This window comes from Bos indicus, unplaced genomic scaffold, assembly GCF_029378745.1.
Source record: "Bos indicus isolate NIAB-ARS_2022 breed Sahiwal x Tharparkar unplaced genomic scaffold, NIAB-ARS_B.indTharparkar_mat_pri_1.0 scaffold_76, whole genome shotgun sequence".
NCBI lineage: Eukaryota > Metazoa > Chordata > Mammalia > Artiodactyla > Bovidae > Bos > Bos indicus.
Genome location: NW_027223735.1, coordinates 92667 through 99285, shown reverse-complemented (window position 1 = coordinate 99285; position 6619 = coordinate 92667).

Here is a 6619-nt window from a genome sequence, read left to right as displayed (position 1 = left end):
TTTTATATAGATGGGTGAGTATGTTTGTGTGCAACTATATTTGTGACCATGTGCATGCTTATGACAAAAAGTTTGCATGAGTAAATGAATTCACATGTTTGCACATATAAACACAATGTGCCTGCCTGGTTACATATCTGTGACCATGTGCTTGGATGTTAGCATGTTTGTGTAAGGGAATATGTATCAGGTTCTTTGTTTTGAACTAGTTAATGTAGAGTGAGCACCTTAGTATAAAATATGGGTGTACACGGAAGGACGTATGAGTGCATTTTCTTCTGTGAGCAAATGTTTCAGCTCCAAGATGGATGTGAGCATGCTTGTATTCATGCATTCATGTGGGCACAGTCTGCATTTTAAGATTGTGAATGATATGTGTAAGTGAAGGTGTGAGTGGGAGCATCTGACTGTATGTATTTGTATTTCAGTTTGAGTGAATTCGTTGGAATGGTCATTTGGTTGAATACATGTTTAAGCATGTTTTTGTGAAAGAGTGAATGTGTCAAGAGTTAATGTGTACATGCACCTGTGTTTCTGAATGTGAGTGCATGTTTGAGTTTGTGAATATTTGATCTGTTTTGTGAGTGAATGTGTATCTGGATGTAAGTCAGGATATCTGTGTGCAACAGTCTATGTGTGAGACTATGTAGGGGCAAGAGGAATTTTCTGGCTGTAAATTTGCACACTTAAAGTATAAATTTATGTGTGCTCATCTCTATAGATAAATTTTCAATCATGTGAATGCATTTTCGTATATATCTGAGTACTGAGTCAGTGATTTTGTTGTGCAAGTGATCTTGTAAAGGTGTGAAAATATTTGAAAAAAGAAACCTGTGAGCATGTGAGTGAACATAGCTACTGTTATGTAATGCGACTGAGTGAATTTGTGAGCTTCCTGGTGTGACCATATTTGTGTGCAAGTAAACATATGAGCATGTTACTGTTCCAGTGAGTTCAGTCATTCAGTCATGTCCGACTCTGTGACCCCATGGACCACAGCATGCCAGGCTTCCCTGTCCATCACCAAGTCCCGGAGTTTGCTCAAACTCATGTCCATCGAGTAAGTGATGCCATCCAATCATCTCATCCTCTGTTGTCCCCTTCTCCTCCTGCCTTCAATCTTTTCCAGCATCAGGGTCCTTTCTAATGAGTCAGTTCTTCGCATCAGGTGGCCAAAGTATTGGAGCTTCACTTTCAGCATCAGTCCTTCCAATGAATATTCACAACTGGTTTCCTTTAGCATTGCCTGGTCTGATGTCCTTGCAGTTCAAGGGACTCTCAAGAGTCTTCCCCAACACCACAGTCTGAAAGCGTCAATTCTTCGGCGCTCAGCTTTCTTTATGGTCCAACTCTCACAGCCATACATGACTGATGGAAAAACAATAGCTTTGACTAGACGGACCTTTGTCACTAAAGTCATGTCTCTGCTTTTTAATACACTGTGTAGGTTTGCCATAGCTTTTCTTCCAAGGAGCAAGCGTCTTTAATCATGGCTGCAGTCACCATCTGCAGTGATTCTGGAGACCAACAAAATAAAGCCTGTCACTGTTTCCATTGTTTCCCCATCAATTTGCCATGAAGTGATAGGACAAGGTGTCATGGTCTTCGTTTTTCAATGTTGTTTTAAGCCAGATTTTTCACTCTCCTCTTTCACTTTCATCAAGAGGCTCTTTAGTTCCTCTTTGCTTTCTGCCATAAGGGTACTGTCACCTGCATTTCTGAGGCTAGTTATTGATATTTCTCCTGACAATCTTGATTCCAGCTTGTGCTTCATCCAGCCTTGCATTTTGCATGATGTACTCTGCATATAAATTTAAAAAGTAAGGTGACTATATACAGCCTTGATGTACCCTTTTCCCAATTTGGAAACAGTCTGTTGTTCCATGTCTGGTTCTAACTCTTGCTTCTTGACCTGCATACAGATTTGTCAGGAGGCAAGCAAGGTGGGCTGGTATTCCCATCTCCTTAAGAGTGTTGCAGAGCTTGTTGTGATCCACACAGTCAAAGCCTTTAGCATAGTCATCGAAGCAGAAGAAGATGTTTTTCTGGAGCTCTCTTGCTTTTTCGATGATATAAAGGATGTTGACAATTTGATCTCTGATTCCTCTGCCTTTTCTAAATCCAGCTTGAACTTCTGGAAGTTCTCAGTTCACATACTGTTGAAGCCTAGCTTGGAGACTTTTGAGCATTCCTTTGCTAATCTGTGAGATGAGTGCATTTGTGCAGTAGTTTGAACATTCCTTGGCATTGCCTTTCTTTGGGACTGGAATGAAAACTGACCTTTTCCAGTCCTGTGGCCACTGCTGAGTTTTCCAAATTTGCTGGCATATTAAGTACAGCATTTTCACAGCATTATCTTTTAGGATTTGAAATAGCTCAGCTGGAATGCCATCCCCTCCACTAGCTTTATTAATAGTGATGCTTCCTAAGGCCCACTGGACTTCACATTCCAAGATGTCTGGCTGTATGTGAGTGATCACATCATCGTGGTTATCTGGGTCATGAAGATCATTTTTGTTTAGGTCTTCTGTGTATTCTTGCCATCTCTTCTTAATATCTTCTGTTTCTGTTAGATCCATACCATTTCTGTCCTTTATTGAGCCCATCTTTGCATGAAATGTTCCCTTGGTATCTCTAATTTTCTTGAGGAGATTGCTAGTCTTTCCCATTCTATTGTTTTCCTCTATTTCTTTGCATTGAACACTGAGGAAGGCTTTCTTCTCTCTCCGTGCTATTCTTTGGTACTCTGGATTCAGATGGATATATCTTTCCTTTTCTCCTTTGCCTTTCGCTTCTCTTCTTTTCTCTTCTATTTGTAAGGCCTCCTCAGACAACCATTTTGCCTGCTTGCATGTCTTCTTCTTGGCGATGGTTTTGATCACTGCCTCTTGCACAATGTTAGGAACCTCCATCCACAGTTCTTCAGGAACTCTTTCTATGAGATCTAATCCCTTGAATCTATTGGTCACTTCCACTGTATAATCGTAAGGGAGTTGACTTAGGTCACACCTGAATGGTCTAGTGGTTTTCCCTTCTTTCTTCAACTTAAGTCTGAATTTGGCAATAAGGAGTTCATGATCTGAGTCACAGTCAGCTCCTGGTCTTGGTTTTGCTGACTGTATAGAGCTTCTCCATCTTTGGCTGCAAAGAATATAATCAATATGATTTCAGTGTTGACCATCTGGTGATGTCCATGTGTAGTCACCTCTTGTGTTGTTGGAAGAGGGTGTTTGCTATGACTAGTGCATTCTCTCGGCAAAACTCTGTTAGCCTTTGCCCTGCTTCATTTTGTACTCCAAGGCCATACTTGCTTGTTCCTTCAGGTATGTCTTGACTTCTTACTTTTGCTTTCTAGTCCCCTATGATGAAAAGGATATCTTCTTTTGGTGTTAGTTCTAGAAGGTCTTGTATGTCTTCATCAAAACAGTCAATTCAGCGTCTTTGGCATTAGTGGTTGGGGCATAGACTTGGATTACTGTGATATTGAATGGTTTGCCTTGGAAACGAACAGAGGTCATTCTGTCTTTTTTGAGATTGCACCAAGTACTGCATTTCAGACTCTTTTGTCGACTGTGAGGGCTAGTCCATTTCTTCTAAGGGATTCTTGTCCACAGCAGTAGATATAATGGCCAACTGAATTAAATTTACCCATTCTGGTCCATTTTAGTTCACTGATTCCTAAAGTGTTGATGTGCACTCTTGCAATCTCCTGTTTGACCACTTCCAATTTACCTTGATTCATGGACCTAGCATTCCAGGTTCCTATACAATATTGTTCTCTACAGCATCAGACTTTACTTCCATCACTAGTCAAATCCACAGGTGGGCACTGTTTACACTTTGCCTCAGCCTCTTCATTCTTCCTGGAGCTATTTTTCCACTCTTCTCCAGTAGCGTATTGAGCATCTACTGACCTGAGGAGTTCATCTTTCAGTGTCATATATTTTTGCCTTTTCATACTCTTCATGGGGTTCTTAAGGCAAGAATACTGAAGTGGTCTGCCATTCCTTCTCCAGTGAACCACGTTTTGTCAGAACTCTGCACACTGACCCATCCATCTTGCATGGCCCTACATGGCATGGCTCATCGTTTCATTGAGTTAGACAAGGCTGTGATCCAAGTGATCGGTTTGGTTAGTTTTCTGTAATTGTGGTTTCCATTCTGTCTGTTCTTTGATGGATAAGCATACAAGGCTTGTAGAAGCTTCCTGATGGGAAGGATTGGCTGTGGGGGCATCTGGGTCTTGCTCTGATGGGCAGGGCCATGCTCAGTAAATCTTTAATCCAATTTTCTGTGGATTGGAGGGGCTGTGTTCCCTCCCTGTAGTCTGTCCTGAGGCTAAACTATGATAGGGGTAATGGAGGTCCTTCAAAAGAACTTATGCCAGGACTGTTAGATTCAGTGCCCCTGATGCCACAGCAAGCCACTGTTGACCCATGCCTCCACTGGAATCTCCTGGATACTCACAGGCAAGTCTGGCTCATTCTCTTGTGGGGTCACTGCTCCTTTCTCCTGGGTCCTGGGGCACACAAGGTTTTGTTTGTGCCCTCCAAGAGTCTGTTTCCCTAGTCCTGTGTAAGTTCTGTAATCAAAGCCCACTGGCCTTCAAAATCAAATTCCCTGGGGGTTCTCAGTCTCTTTGCTGGATTCCCAGGTTGGGAAATCTGTGGTGGACCCCAGAATTTTCACAACATTGCAAAAACTTCTTTGGCATAATTGTTTGATTGTCCTCCAGTTTGTGAGTTTTCTGCTTGGTCGCTCTATGGTGGGGCTTACAAATCACACCTCCCAGGTCTGCTGCAGCCAGAGCCCCTGTTCCCATGGCAGGACAATGCTGACCTATGCAGCCATAGAGGAGACTCAAACACTGAAAGGCAGGTGTGGCTCAGTCTCTTGTGGGGTCCCTGGGTCCTGGTGCACACAAGGTTTTGTTTGAGCCCTCTGAGCATCTCTGGTGGGTATGAGGTTTGATTTTAAACACGATTTCGCCTCTCCTACCATCTCGTTGGGGCTTCTCCTTTGACCTCAGTCATGGGGTATCTTTTTTCAGTGGGATCCAACATTGTCCTGTCGATGGTTGTTTAACAGTTCTTTGCAATTTTGGAGTTCTCATGGGAGAAGATGAATGCACATCCTTCTACTCCACAATCTTGTGGGACCTGTCTGTTCACTGAGTCTTGAGGGTGGGGGAAAGTGTGCAGCTGAAGTGCTGTCCAGCAAGGAAAGGATGCAGCCCAAAGGTGCTGGTGCTCCAGTGCTGGTTCCACCTCTGGAGAAGTGCACTCCTCCCTCCATGCCTCATAATCCTATACATCATAAGAGTCTGTTAGTGTGATAATACTTGAGTATTGAAGTACATGTTTATGTTCAAGGGGTATGACTGAAACTTGTGAACACATGAGAGAACACCAGTATGTTCATGTGAGGCAGTGAATGTGTACTAGGTTCACACAAGATACAGTGAACTTAACTTGCAAGCATTGTATGAGTGTAACATAATCATGAATGGGAGTGTGAGTTTATTTACATATTACTGAATGATTGAGCTTCATGGTAGATGTGAGTTTGCTTGTGTGTGAATGTGTATGTTAGCAGATACCTTATTTTGAGGTTAATGTACATGTGTAAATGAACGGGTATATGGGAGGATCAGAGTGTACATATTTGGACCAACCTAGATAGCGTATTAAAAAGCAGAGGCGTTGCTTTGCCAACAAAGATCTGTCTAGTCAAGGCTATCGCTTTTCCAGTAGTCATGTATGGCTGTGAGAGTTGGTCTGTGAAGAAAGCTGAGCGCTGAAGAATTGATGCTTTTGAACTGTGGTATTGGAGAAGACTCTTCAGAGTCCCTTGAATTTCAAGGAGATCCAACCAGTCCATTCTAAAGGAGATCAGTCCTGGGTGTTCTTTGGAAGGACTGATGCTATAGCTGAAACTCCAATACTTTGGCCACCTCATGTGTAGAGTGGACTCATTGGAAAAGACTTTGATGCTGGGAGGGATTGGGGGCAGGAGGAGAAGGGGACAACAGAGGATGAGATGGCTGGATTGCATCACCGACTCGATACACAAGAGTTTGGGTGAACTCCGGGAGTTGGTGATGGACATGAATTGCGCGCTGCGATTCATGGGGTCACAAAGAGTCAGACATGACTGAGCAACTGAACTGAACTGAAATGAGTGAATTTATGAGCATTTGAGCACATTTGTGTGAAGGAGTCAATGTGTCAGGGTCCAGGTCAGTGTATCTGTGTTAGAGCTTACTGAGAGGATGCGACCACTGGTTGACAGGTGAGCTGGACTCAGGCAATGAGAGGCTCCTCGCTACCTCCCCTGTCCTTGGAATGTAGATGTGGCCCACAATTCCCATACTAGGAGCCATGTCAAAAATGCAGACTTGAGAGTGTAGTGTTGCTTATATGATCTAGATTGGATACATTATTGAACTTCATTAAGGCTTCTATAGGAAAGAAAAAAAGGCTTTAATATCTATAGTGTTCTAACATAAAACTAAAATGTAATTTCCCTTCATCAGTTAAAAAGGGCAGTTTTTGTGTTTGTTTCTTTTGCTTTTTTTAGTGTTGGTCTTTCTCCATAAATTTCATGGGACTGAGTGAAA